Raw genomic sequence first — 14,632 nt, forward strand, 5'->3', positions numbered from 1 at the left:
AATATGAAGCAAAAATCATCTCAGTATTAGATATAGGACATGCATTTTTGGCAAGCAAATTTAGATGAGTTAAGCTCTAAATAACTTTTAATACACTGTTTTAATGTTACAATTGTAAGTGAATGCCATTTGGCATTAATTCTGTTCCCAAGATATTTTAAAAAGTGATCACACAAACCATTGCGGGATTACAAGACATTGAAATTCTAATGGATGATTATTTAATTTGGCTCAGGGAACTTAGAGAACACAATGAAAGATTTAGGGAAATGTTGCAGAGGTACCTCTCTGTGAACTTAAAAAAAATCTCAACCAATCCATGCCTCAACAGTAGCTATTTGTATTTGACATGAGTTGAGCAAAGATATTTTAATTATTGAATCAGTTAAAATAAAAGTTCTAGTTCAATTATCCATTCCACAATGTAAAATGTATCTGAGGAGACTTTTGGGGATGATTAACTTTTTACAAAATTAATTCCAGATCTGATTATGGTCAGTAAGAGAATTGCTAGATAAGGACCTTGCCTAGTATTGGGAAAACAGACAGAAACTGACATTTTATTAGTTAAATCACCATTTCAAAATATTTCAGATATAATAACAGTGTTTACCGGAACTTTTTACGTTGTTAAGGCTACAGTTTTGGCATGGAATTTTTTAGTAAATTTCATGTGTCCCCTCCTACCCCCCTGCACATGAAGTCACAGAAAGGTCAGCAAATAATGTAGTTTTCACTACATCAGTATACCCACAAGCATGATGGGGAGTGCTGAAAGGTAAAGCTGAGGGCAGGGAATTGGCGAGAAAGCCCACCCAGTATTGACCCTGTATTGGCAGCTCCTGTCGCAAAAGGCTGGGCCTGGGTTATATACATTCATCAACCATTCAGGAGGCATGGTGTAACTGACACTTTACAATATGTTTTTCATCTAGAACAAGTAATGTTTGATGTAAAGAGTAATGGCTTATGACAGAATCACACTAATTTTGGAAATTATAAATGTGAATCAAGAATTCTTTAGCATTCAGACAGTTAATTTGCTCTGCATTTTTTGACTGTACATTTAAATAGCCACACAAGCTTCTATTGTTTCATTGCTTACATTAACAGGGTACAGTTTGTGTCAGATAATTTAGGAGCACTGTAAGTTGATCTCCTGATTATCATCTAGTAGCTTGCCTTCCGTGTTAAGGAAAAGGAACAAGCAATGGCTTTTATGTGAAGTTCATTGTATTTCAGTTGCTAGTAATCTCTGAAATAATGAAGTGAACTACAGATAATCTTGACATGAAATAGTACAGCATTTTATGTTTCTCTTTCAGTGTTCCAAGCAACCATGACTTGATCCATATAAGTCTTTGGTTCACTCTCAAATCTGAATTTAATGGAGGATTTACAGAAATGTTGGACAGCACAAGTATTTGTGTATGATTGATGCAGTGTTCTGTATATATCCTATAGTTCTGCATTATAAATTATTTGGTGTTTTAGTATTAAAAACAGATGATAACATATAGCTTTAGCATTATTATATATGCACAGGAGATGGATACAGTAGATTCCACTTATTAGCGACCTCTCTGTTCTCAGGAAAAAGTTGCTATGATTCAAAGGTTTCCAGGGCTTCAGCCAGGGAAGGAAGTGCCCAGGACACACCAAGCCCAAGCCACTAGGGCCAGGCCAGGGCTCAGCATGGTGGACACAGAGAGGACCCATGCAGCCCTATGGGCCCCCACTGTCTCTGCTCATTGTGGGAAGCCTCAGCCCTTCCTGTGGCTGTCCTGACCTCAGCCTCCCCTCCCAGATATAGGCAGGTTTGCGGGGTTGCAGCCAGGGCACACAGGCCAAAGAGCTGTTCATAAGCAGCAAGCCTGTTGCCAATATCAGAATCCCATTAACGTTAAAGTCAATGGGATGGGATTGGTTCCCAGCAAAATGTTCCTGTTAATCAGAAGTTGTTAATATCAGGATTGTTATTAAGTGGCATCCACTGTATATGCATATATAGTGTGTGTGTTTGTGAATGCTGAGCATCCTCAAAATGTACTAAAAATGTGTTGTTCATTCCTGCCAACAGCCATGAGTCAGTGGAAAATAACTGGTAAAATCATCTGAAAAATACACATTCACAATTTGTTAATATTAATCTCTAAGTGCAGATATTTACCCATTAATTTTATTTTTAGTGATGTTTTGAAGCTTTGAGAAGTCCTGTTTGTGAATTTGCTGCATTGGCACTGATATTTAAAGTAGCCTAGAAAATGTAGAGAGGTTAATAATAAATATTGTTTTATATTGTTAAGACTTTATATTGTTAAGACAGGTTATAAAGGTTTATGTAAGATGGAAATCAAGGTTGCAGGCTTTTGATTTGAAAATATCACTTTGTGAATGCAACTTTTGTGTTTTACTTGCAAAGTCATCAATTCAATCTGAAATTACAATTATCATTGTATATGTATGTTTTTTTAAGAGGTGCAGTTTTCACTCAGAGCATTCACTCAGAATGTTGCACTAAAATTTCATAGCAAGTGGAGAAAGAAAACCTATATCTTTTAAGCCTATTTTGTTAAGCAATATTTTCAAGTCCATGTCCAGTTCTTGATAATGACAAAAGTATAGATTTGTTCAGTTGTAGTGTTTTTGCATGCTCAGATTTCTAGAGAGAACTTTGTCAAACAAAGTTTGTATATGGATGTGCTATTTTAACTTGGGTTTAGAATTATAATTAAATTACCAGTATTCAAAACAAATGTATTCAGAGATATTTTTGGTAGGCTTGTTTAAGAAAATATTTTTGTAGACTGTAAAAATTACAATGAAACACTTACTAGCTGTCCAATTTAAACATGAAGCATTGTACATTAATTGCTCAAAAATATATCAGTGTCATAGTTCCCACTGTATTATGCATGCTTTATTTTATTATTGATTGGTCTAGGTTTTGTTCTAACTTAAGTTATTTCCTATTCATATCTTCATAGGTACTGTAATTCTTTCTTTACTTGGTTCAGTGTTTTGTCCTTAATTTTAGTCTGATCATTCTGTCTCATGTCTTTGATGTTTTTCTAACATTTAAAATGGAAAATATATGCTTTCTTGAAGGAGTGTAACTTGTAGATTGTTGAGTGCCTTTTGTGAGTTCAGAGTTCATATTTGGGACTAAATGTACTGCAATGTGAATAATCCCTTAGTCATCCCACTCATTTCAAGGAGATCACTTATGTAAGTAAAGTTGCAGTATCAACCCATTGGCTTAGATTTGGCTCCTACTGTCATGCTGCCTGGTATGGGACACAGCTAAGAGTGCCAGTCTCAGTTCAGACTGCCAGAAAACCAGGGCATGCACCCCAAACTGGTGGTATATTCTATTAAGATTTCACCAAATCAGTAACAAATATGTGCTTCCAAAATGCTGTACTAGCTATTATGGAGCCACAGACAGTCGCCCTCAGGCCCTCTAACCCCTCATACACCACCCAGAAAAAAAAGACTTTTATGATAAATTATTATCAAAACCACATGTATTGGGTTCTTCCAGTTCCAAAGAACCAGACACGCAGCCCAGATCAATATGTACTTCTGGATCTCACCCAAAAACCACGCTGGCAGACAATTTTTTAGTAAACTAAACTGAAGGGGGGGGTGTGTGTGTGTTATTAAATGGTTAAAGTGAATCATATACATTACAGTTGATTTTAGAGTTTGTAGGTGGGAACAATATCAGTAATGTTAAATCTGCTAGTTTGCAGTAAGTCTCTCTGGATCACCCAAAAGATTGGGGGTCCTCAGTCTATTATTCGAAGCTTCCCTTTGTTAGAAATCATAGTTAAGGCTGGTTTCAGAGTAACAGCCGTGTTAGTCTGTATTCGCAAAAAGAAAAGGAGGACTTGTGGCACCTTAGCCCTGGTCTACACTAGGACTTTAGGTCGAATTTAGCAGCGTTAAATCGATGTAAACCCGTACCTGTCCACATGATGAAGCCATTTATTTCGACTTAAAGGGCTCTTAAAATCGATTTCCTTACTCCACCCCTGACAAGTGGATTAGCGCTTAAATCGGCCTTGCCGGGTCGAATTTGGGGTACTGTGGACACAATTCAACGGTATTGGCCTCCGGGAGCTATCCCAGAGTGCTCCATTTTGACCGCTCTGGACAGCACTCTCAACTCAGATGCACTGGCCAGGTAGACAGGAAAAGAACCGCGAACTTTTGAATCTCATTTCCTGTTTGGCCAGCGTGGCAAGCTGCAGGTGACCATGCAGAGCTCATCAGCAGAGGTGACCATGATGGAGTCTCAGAATCGCAAAAGAGCTCCAGCATGGACCGAACGGGAGGTACGGGATCTGATCGCTGTATGGGGAGAGGAATCCGTGCTATCAGAACTCCGTTCCAGTTTTCGAAATGCCAAAACCTTTGTCAAAATCTCCCAGGGCATGAAGGACAGAGGCCATAACAGGGACCCGAAGCAGTGCCGCGTGAAACTGAAGGAGCTGAGGCAAGCCTACCAGAAAACCAGAGGCGAACGGCCGCTCTGGGTCAGAGCCCCAAACATGCCGCTTCTATGATGAGCTGCATGCCATTTTAGGGGGTTCAGCCACCACTACCCCAGCCGTGTTGTTTGACTCCTTCAATGGAGATGGAGGCAATACGGAAGCAGGTTTTGGGGACGAAGATGATGATGAGGAGGAGGAGGTTGTAGATAGCTCACAGCAAGCAAGCGGAGAAACCGGTTTTCCCGACAGCCAGGAACTGTTTCTCACCCTGGACCTGGAGCCAGTACCCCCCGAACCCACCCAAGGCTGCCTCCTGGACCCAGCAGGCGGAGAAGGGACCTCTGGTGAGTGTACCTTTTAAAATACTATACATGGTGTAAAAGCAAGCATGTGAAAGGATTACTTTGCCCTGGCATTCGCGGCTCTCCTGGATATACTCCCAAAGCCTTTGCAAAAGGTTTCTGGGGAGGGCAGACTTATTGCGTCCTTCATGGTAGGACACTTTACCACTCCAGGCCAGTAACACGTACTCGGGAATCATTGTACAACAAAGCATTGCAGTGTATGTTTGCTGGCGTTCAAGCAACATCCGTTCTTTATCTCTCTGTGTTATCCTCAGGAGAGTGAGATATAATCCATGGTCACCTGGTTGAAATAGGGTGCTTTTCTTCAGGGGACACTCAGAGGAGCCCATTCCTGCTGGGCTGTTTGCCTGCAGCTGAACAGAAATGTTCCCCGCTGTTAGCCACAGGGAGGGGGGAGGGTTGAGGGGGTAGCCACGCGGTGGGGGGAGGCAAAATGCGACCTTGTAACGAAAGCACATGTGCTATGTATGTAATGTTAACAGCAAGGTTTACCCTGAAAGAGTGTAGCCAGTGTTTTATAAAATGTGTCTTTTTAAATACCGCTGTCCCTTTTTTTTTCTCCACCAGCTGCATGTGTTTCAATGATCACAGGATCTTCTCCTTCCCAGAGGCTAGTGAAGATTAGAAAGAAAAAAAAACGCACTCGAGATGAAATGTTCTCCGAGCTGATGCTGTCCTCCCACACTGACAGAGCACAGACGAATGCGTGGAGGCAAATAATGTCAGACTGCAGGAAAGCACAAAATGACCGGGAGGAGAGGTGGCGGGCTGAAGAGAGTAAGTGGCGGGCTGAAGAGAGGGCTGAAGCTCGAATGTGGCGGCAGCATGATGAGAGGAGGCAGGATTCAATGCTGAGGCTGCTGGAGGACCAAACCAGTATGCTCCAGTGTATGGTTGAGCTGCAGCAAAGGCAGCTGGAGAACAGACTGCCACTACAGCCCCTGTGTAACCAACCGCCCTCCTCCCCAAGTTCCATAGCCTCCACACCCAGACGCCCAAGAACGCGGTGCGGGGGCCTCCGGCCAACCAGCCACTCCACCACAGAGGATTGCCCAAAAAAAAGAAGGCTGTCATTCAATAAATTTTAAAGTTGTAAACTTTTAAAGTGCTGTGTGGCATTTTCCTTCCCTCCTCCATCACCCCTCCTGGGCTACCTTGGTAGTCATCCCCCTGTTTGTGTGATGAATGAATGAAGAATGCATGAATGTGAAGCAACAATGACTTTATTGCCTCTGCAAGCGGTGATCGAAGGGAGGAGGAGAGGGTGGTTAGCTTACAGGGAAGTAGAGTGAACCAAGGGGCGGGGGGTTTCATCAAGGAGAAACAAACAGAACTTTCACACCGTAGCCTGGCCAGTCATGAAACTGGTTTTCAAAGCCTCTCTGATGCGTACCGTGCCCTCCTGTGCTCTTCTAACCGCCCTGGTGTCTGGCCGCGCGTAACCAGCAGCCAGGCGATTTGCCTCAACCTCCCACCCCGCCATAAACGTCTCCCCCTTACTCTCACAGATATTGTGGAGCACACAGCAAGCAGTAATAACAGTGGGAATATTGGTTTCACTGAGGTCTAAGCGAGTCAGTAAACTGCGCCAGCGCGCCTTTAAACGTCCAAATGCACATTCTACCACCATTCTGCACTTGCTCAGCCTGTAGTTGAACAGCTCCTGACTACTGTCCAGGCTGCCTGTGTACGGCTTCTTGAGCATTAAGGGGTAGGCTGGGTCCCCAAGGATAACCTATAGGCATTTCAACATCCCCAACAGTTATTTTCTGGTCTGGGAATAAAGTCCCTTCCTGCAGCTTTTGAAACAGACCAGAGTTCCTGAAGATGCGAGCGTCATGTACCTTTCCCGGCCATCCCACGTTGATGTTGGTGAAACGTCCCTTGTGATCCACCAGAGCTTGCAGCACTATTGAAAAGCACCCCTTGCGGTTTATGTACTCACCGGCTTGGTGCTCCGGTGCCAAGATAGGGATATGGGTTCCGTCTATGGCCCCACCACAGTTAGGGAATCCCATTGCAGCAAAGCCATCCACTATGACCTACACATTTCCCAGGGTCACTACCCTTGATATCAGCAGATCTTTGATTGCGTGGGCTACTTGCATCACAGCAGCCCCAACAGTAGATTTGCCCACTGCAAATTGATTCCCAACTGACCGGTAGCTGTCTGGCGTTGCAAGCTTCCACAGGGCTATCGCCACTCGCTTCTCAACTGTGAGGGCTGCTCTCATCTTGGTATTCATGCGCTTCAGGGTAGGGGAAAGCAAGTCACAGAGTTCCATGAAAGTGCCCTTACGCATGCGAAAGTTTCGCAGCCACTGGGAATCGTCCCAGACCTGCAACACTATGCGGTCCCACCAGTCTGTGCTTGTTTCCCGAGCCCAGAATCGGCGTTCCACAGCATGAACCTGCCCCATTAGCACCATGATGCGTGCATTGGCAGGGCCCATGCTTTCAGAGAAATCTGTGTCCATGTCCTGATCACTCACGTGACCGCGCTGACGTCGCCTCCTCGCCCGGTAGCGCTTTGCCAGGTTCTGGTGCTGCATATACTGCTGGATAATGCGTGTGGTGTTTAATGTGCTCCTAATTGCCAAAGTGAGCTGAGCGGACTCCATGCTTGCCTTGGTATGGCGTCCGCACAGAAAAAAGGCGCGGAATGATTGTCTGCCGTTGCTCTGACGGAGGGAGGGGCGACTGACGACACGGCTTACAGGGTTGGCTTCAGGGAGCTAAAATCCACAAAGGGGGTGGCTTTAAATCAAGGAGTAGTTCAGGCAGGAGTTCATGGAGGGTTCCAATAAGAAATGGTGCACCTAAGTTACTGTTCTTATTGGAACAAGGAGGTTAGCCTGGCCTCTGATTGATACATGGCTAGATTTAGCTCGCTGCACCTTCTCTGTGAGTGACTGCAGTGTGACCTAGAGGAATGAGTCCCCTAGACAGGGGAAGAGGCAAATGAGTACAAAACAAATCCGGTTTATTTCTTGTTTTGATCCACTCCATCTATCTTTTACATCTTTGGCTGGCAGCAGACGGTGCAGAAGGACTGCATGCCATCCACATCTCATGGCTGCTCGGCAGAAGACGGTACAATAGGACTGCTAAGCAATCCATATTGCCTGCCTGCTCACCATAAGACGGTTCAATAGGACTGACTGCCGGACTTAAGAGAATGACCTGGTCAAGTCACTAAAAATTTAGTCCCTGCGCCCATGTCTGCCCAGGCGCTCCTGATCGACCTCACACAGGCGACCAGGAGCACCTCGGACATGACGAGGATGGCTACCAGTCGTACTGTACCGTCTGCTGCCAGAAGGCAATGGGTTGCTGCTACTGTGTAGCAATGCCATACCGCGTCTTCCAGCACCCAGGAGACATACGGTGACGGTTACCGGAGCGGGCTCCATGCTTGCGGTGGTATGGCGTCCGCACAGGTAACTCAGGAAAAAAGGCGCGAAACGATTGTCTGCCCTTGCCTTCACGGAGGGAGGGAGGGAACGGGGGCCGGACAATATGTACCCAGAACCACCAGCGACAATGTTTTAGCCCAATCAGAGTGCTCTACATCTTTGGCTGGCAGCAGACGGTGCAGAAGGACATATTGCCTACCTGCTCACCATAAGACGGTTCAATAGGACTGACTGCCGGACTTAAGAGAATGACCTGGTCAAGTCACCAAAAATTTAGTCCCTGCGCCCATGTCTGCCCAGGCGCTCCCAGCCGACGTGGCCAGGAGCACCTCGGACATGACAAGGACGGCTACCAGTCGTATTGTACCGTCTGCTGCCTCAAGGCAAGGGGTTGCTGCTACTGTGTAGCAATGCAGAACCGCGTCTGCGAGCACCCAGGAGACATACGGTGACGGTTACCTGAGCGGGCTCCATGCTTGCGGTGGTATGGCGTCCGCACAGGTAACTCAGGAAAAAAGGCGCGAAACGATTGTCTGCCCTTGCTTTCACGGAGGGAGGGAGGGAGGGAGGGAAGGGGGGACTGACGATATGTACCCAGAACCACCCGCGACAATGTTTCAGCCCCATCAGGCATTGGGATCTCAACCCAGAATTCCAATGGGCAGCGGAGACTGCGGGAACTGTGGAATAGCTACCCACAGTGCAACGCTCCGGAAGTCGACTCTAGCCTCGGTACTGTGGAAGCACTCCGCCGAGTTAATGCACTTAATGCACTTCTGTGGGGACACACACACTCGAATATATAAAACCGATTTCTAAAAAACCGACTTCTATAAATTCGACCTTATTCCGTAGTGTAGACATACCCTTAGAGACTAACCAATTTATTTGAGCATGAGCTTTCGTGAGCTACAGCTCACTTCATCGGATGCATACTGTGGAAATTGCAGAAGACATTATATACACAGACACCATGAAACAATACCTCCTCCCACCCCACTCTCCTGCTGGTAATAGCTTATCTAAAGTGATCATCAAGTTGGGCCATTTCCAGCACAAATCCAGGTTTTCTCACCCTCCCCCCCCCACAGACAAACTCACTCTCTTGCTGGTAATAGCCCATCCAAAGTGACTACTGTCTTCACAATGTGTATGATAATCAAGGTGGGCCATTTCCTGCAGAAATCCAGGTTCTCTCACCCCCCTCCAAAAACCACACACACAAACTCACTCTCCTGCTGGTAATAGCCTATCCAAAGTGACCACTCTCCTTACAACCTGCATGAAAATCAAAGTGGGCCGTTTCCAGCACAAATCCAGGTTTTCTCACTCCCCCACCCCCATACACACACAAACTCACTCTCCTGCTGGTAATAGCTCATCCGAAGTGACCACTCTCCCTACAATGTGCATGATAATCAAGGGGGGCCATTTCCAGCACAAATCCAGGTTTTCTCACCCCCCCCCCCCACCACACACACACAAACTCACTCTCCTGCTGGAGAGTGGGGTGGGAGGAGGTATTGTTTCATGGTGTCTGTGTATATAATGTCTTCTGCAATTTCCACAGTATGTATCCGATGAAGTGAGCTGTAGCTCACGAAAGCTCATGCTCAAATAAATTGGTTAGTCTCTAAGGTGCCACAAGTCCTCCTTTTCTTTTTATAATTAAGGCTGCGAGTCCGTCACAGAAGTCATGGATTCCATGACTTTCGGGGACCTCCGTGACTTCTGCAGCAGCCGGTGTGGCTGATCCAGGAGCAGCTCGGACAGCCCCTGGGCCAGCTGCACTGACTGCTGCAGGGGCAGTCTCAGGCCACCGCCCCCACCCAGCCAGCAGGAGTTTGGGTGTGGGAGAGGGCTCAGGGCTTGGGCAGGGGTTTGGGATGCGGGAGGGGATGAGGGCTCTGGGCGGCGCTTACGTCGAGGAGGGACTCCCCAGAAATGGCTACATGTTCCTCGACACCCTGGTATCCCTGGCCCCCTGCCCCAGAGCACCCAAGTTTTAGTTAGGGGTATATAGTACAAGTCATGGACAGGTCACGGGCCATGAATTTTTGTTTACTGCCCATGACCTGTCCATGACTTTTACTAAAAATACCCGTGACTAAAATGTAACCTTAACCATATCCAGAGATGTGGAGCAGGAAAGAGGCATGAAGGTGATATCACATCTGATGAAGTGGGTTTTAGCCCACGAAAGCTTATGCACAAATAAATTTGTTTGTCTCTAAGGTGCCACAAGGACTCCTCGTTAGTCTCCAGTTTGGAACATAAGAACGGCCATACTGGGTCAGGCCAAAGGTCCATCTAGCTCAGTATCCTGTCTTCCAACAGTGGCCAATGCCAGGTGCCTCAGAGGGAATTAACAGAACAGGTAATCACCAAGTGATCCTTCCCGTGTCGCCCATTCCCAGCTTCTGGTAAACAGAGGCTAGGGACACCATCCCTGTCCATCCTGGCTAATAGCCATTGATGGACCTATCCTCCATGAACTTATCTAGTTCTTTTTTTTAACTCTGTTATAGTCTTGGCCTTCACAACCTCCTCTGGCAAGGAGTTCCATAGGTTGACTGTGCGTTGTATAAAAAAAAATACTTCCTTTTGTTTGTTCTAAACCTGCTGCCTATTAATTTCTTTTGGGGACCCCTAGTTCTTATGTTATGAGAAGCAGTAAATGACACTTCCTTATTTACTTTCTCCACACCAGTCATGATTTTATAGACCTTGATCATATCTCCCCTTAGCTGTCTCTTTTCCAAGCTTAAAACGTCCCAGTCTTATTAATCTCGATTCTCTCTTCATATGGCAGCTGTTCCATACCCCTAATCATTTTAGTTGCCCTTTTCTGTACCTTTTCCAATTCCAATATATCTTTCTTGAGATGGGGTGACCACATCTGCACGCAGTATTCAAGATGTAGACCAGACCCCTGGGGGACACCACTTTTTACCTTTCTCCATTCTGAAAACTGACCATTTATTCCTACCCTTTGTTTCATACCTTTTAACCAGTTACCAATCCATGAGAGGACCTTCCCTCTTATCCCATGACAGCTTACTTTGCTTAAGAGGCTTTGGTGAGGGACCTTGTCAAAGGCTTTCCCAAAATCTAAATACACTATATCTCCTTGTCACTTGCTTGTTGACCCCCTCAGCCTCAGCCCATGTGCATGGAAAGTTACTGTCACAAACATGGAATCAGGGATCACATGTCCTACATGCCCAGCTGAATCCCTGGGCCTCCATTGTCAATATGCTCTCTAAGGCATCATGAGGAGAGCCCCATCGGAATAGTTGATTATCCTTAATGGTCCATCTACCATGGGTGACTGATCTTAGTGTAAATCTGTCTTATCCAGGAACACAACATGTTTGAGATACAAACACATAACAAAGATTCATAACTTCATATACAGTGAGAATGCATGCATATAAATAGGATAACATTGTTCAACAGATCACAACTTTTCTAGTAGTATCTTACAAAGCATAGTTTGCATAGGATTTATCACAATTGTGCAACAGGGGTTCTGCATTAGTGGTTATACCTTAGTGTAAGAATGGTCATCTTTCTTTTTATACAGTGTCACACCTACAACTGAAGGTTGGGATCCAAGTACAAAAGTTAAAAATCCAAAGAAGTTTTATCCTTCCTTTTTCAGTTTTTAGAATGTATTTGAGTTGATTGGTTTAGTGGGGAGGAGAGCAAGAACCATATTATGTGGTGATACTGTAAAACTAGATTTATTAAATTTAATTTAGATTTTCAATGGTAATGTGAAAAATGTAAGTTTTAGAAGCAATAATAATAAGAAAACCCTTTTCCCCCTTAACGAAAGATGTTTGAAGACAGTCAGGATGCTGAAAAACTAAAGCACTTATAAAAAATCCAGTTAAAAATATTTGCAAATCCCAATTTTGCTACAGACATTGAACCCCTGGAAAGCAATATGATACATAATGTCTCCTTGAGGGAAAATACCCCCATAAAACTGAGAAGACAACAAAATAGCATGTATTGTATGTACCTTTGCCATAACCCTTCAGAGGGGAAAACAGAAAGTAGTTCCCCTGTTAGTCTTTCAAACGGAATTTAGGGGATATTTAATAAAATGTAGCTGGCCTTTCTACTGCATCCCCCCCTCACATAGTATAATCTACTCTTCAGTGCCCAGCTCAGTCTGAGAGAGGTGGTGATTTGGAGCTTGTGCAGCGAGTCCCAGAACTACTGCTTCATTCTTTGGCTAATGTGCAAGAACAAGTCCACACCGTGTCTCCTGTAACCTCAGGTGGATTTTCAAAGTGTTGAACTGGGATGTGCACAGATGTCTTGACTTGTACAGTCTGAATGCTCTGGCTCCCAGCTTGGTTTATTGTACTTGACTCTTTGAGAGGGCAGCACAGTGCACTGCAGTCTGTTAGGTGCGTCTCGGCTACATTAGCAGCCAGTCATTTTTAGCTGTGTAGTGTAAATCTGAAGTTCAAGCTCTGTAGCACATAAATTCATGTATGGTATTTCTTAATAGACCTGCTCATTCTGTGCACTTCTAGATTTCCAAATATGAGCAATCTATTTTCCTACCTGCTAGGCCTATCAGCTGATTGTAATAGATCAGAAGGTCTTTGTATACAGCTTCAGGGTCTTCCTATTGGAAATAACCATGTAAATGATCCTGATGCATTCTTATAGATTTTTTTACAGACCATGAGTAATGTTCAGACAAATGAGAGATTGGAAAACATCACTTTACAAAATGGAATATGGTTTATCAAGTACTTCAGTATTGCGCTCTATCAATTTGAAACAATTGGTTAGAGGGACAAGTCCTTACACATTTGTGTCTGTAACATTTAAAATACTGTGGGTATGCCTGGTCTCCTATTGAAGCTTAGCCATAACTCCCATTATTAGTAATGGGAGTTCTGTGTGTGAATCTATAGCAGAATAGTGTTTACAACCAACTCTGGAAAGCTGACTTCACAAGGTAGCCTCCAGTTCTCCCTTCAGGGAAGGATTCTTGAGCATGTACAGGGGGAGAAGATGTGGCTTGAAGTTCTAGGCTCCCTGGTGATATTAGGTTCTGCCCTTCCCATTCCTAGGGCAGTTATGTAAGGAGCTAGTCCTTCCATATAACTCTCTGGGTCCTTCCATCACCAGGAGGGCTCCTTGGAGAGAGAGAGAGAGAGAGAGAGCTACATACTTTCCTACATGGAGATTTCTGCATTCCCCTTGGCAGAGTTAAAAAACACAGAGTAGGGAATTCTGAGGGCAGTGGAAATATGCTGGTTCTTCCATTATGCGTCAGAGTATGTGTAGATGTTCATGCCCCTTATGCATGTGAGATCAGTTTAAATAGCTGTGTTTATCACGGGTGCACATGTGCCCTGTGCCTTCTTGTGCCTCTGTATGAGGGCATAGAGGGTGGAGTGGCCCCAATGCTTTCTGTTCCCTCTTCTTACCTGTGAGACGGGACCTTGTGGGTGTCCCATCCGCTACTCTGTAGCTCCAATTAAAATTCTGCAGAACTCTTCTACTTCACACATGATGGACTGCTGTGAATGAACTTGACCCATTTGGCCTGATTTTGGATGGTCAGGCCCCCTTTTACACCCGACTCTATATAGGGCATCTCAACATAGCAGACTCTAAGCCTTCAGGCTTCAGTCCCTGCCCTTCCTATGGTGGGCTGATGTCTTTAAAAGATGGGCACAGGAGGTGCCTCTTCTGCTTGGGCAAGAGTAATTTATGGTAGATGCTCCGTATACCAGTCATTCTCTTTGAGAGCTTGCAAGCTGTGGGATACTTAACTGAAGCTTTGTTTCCTGGATCAATCGATGACTGTCTCTTCAGATCCCAAAATAGGTACAAGAGCCTAGCATGTACTGGGAGGAAAAAAAACATCCATGACCACCCCATCTAGCAAATTTATGATGCCTAAAATTAGCATGGAGAAGATCCCAGCAGCGAACAAAAACCCAGTGCTTACATTGACACCATCAGCATGGAAGCTAGCGCTGTCACCTCTGGTACCAAAGTCGGGCACTGAGAGAGGCTGCCAACTGGCGAGAGAGATACATGCTAGTTCTGATCAAGCTAGCATGCTAAAAATAGAAGTGTTAGGAGAGCCTCTCTGCCCAAGTACAAATCTTTCCAAGATGCTGAGTATGTATAGCTCCAGAGAGGACACCTGTGCATCATTTTCTTGCCAGAAGTCTTCCTGCTACAGTGATCTTCAGGCCATTTATATGCCTTTTCACTAATTTTTCCTGGTCTCAAGGTCAGGTGGGACAAGGCCATGCTCATCCTGGTAGTTCCATACTGTCTGAGATAATTTTGGCCATCAAACCTA

At 44.9% G+C, this 14,632-nt stretch overlaps 1 protein-coding gene across 4 annotated transcripts in view; it reads left to right on the plus strand.

The window, feature by feature from the left end:
• The window catches only part of LOC102941286 (synuclein alpha interacting protein), a 106,279-nt gene that overhangs the window by 14,671 nt on the left and 76,976 nt on the right, over window positions 1-14,632 (plus strand). The gene's annotated exons all lie outside the window — the stretch shown is intronic.

The sequence above is a fragment of the Chelonia mydas genome, chromosome 5, assembly GCF_015237465.2.
Source record: "Chelonia mydas isolate rCheMyd1 chromosome 5, rCheMyd1.pri.v2, whole genome shotgun sequence".
Classification (NCBI taxonomy): domain Eukaryota; kingdom Metazoa; phylum Chordata; order Testudines; family Cheloniidae; genus Chelonia; species Chelonia mydas.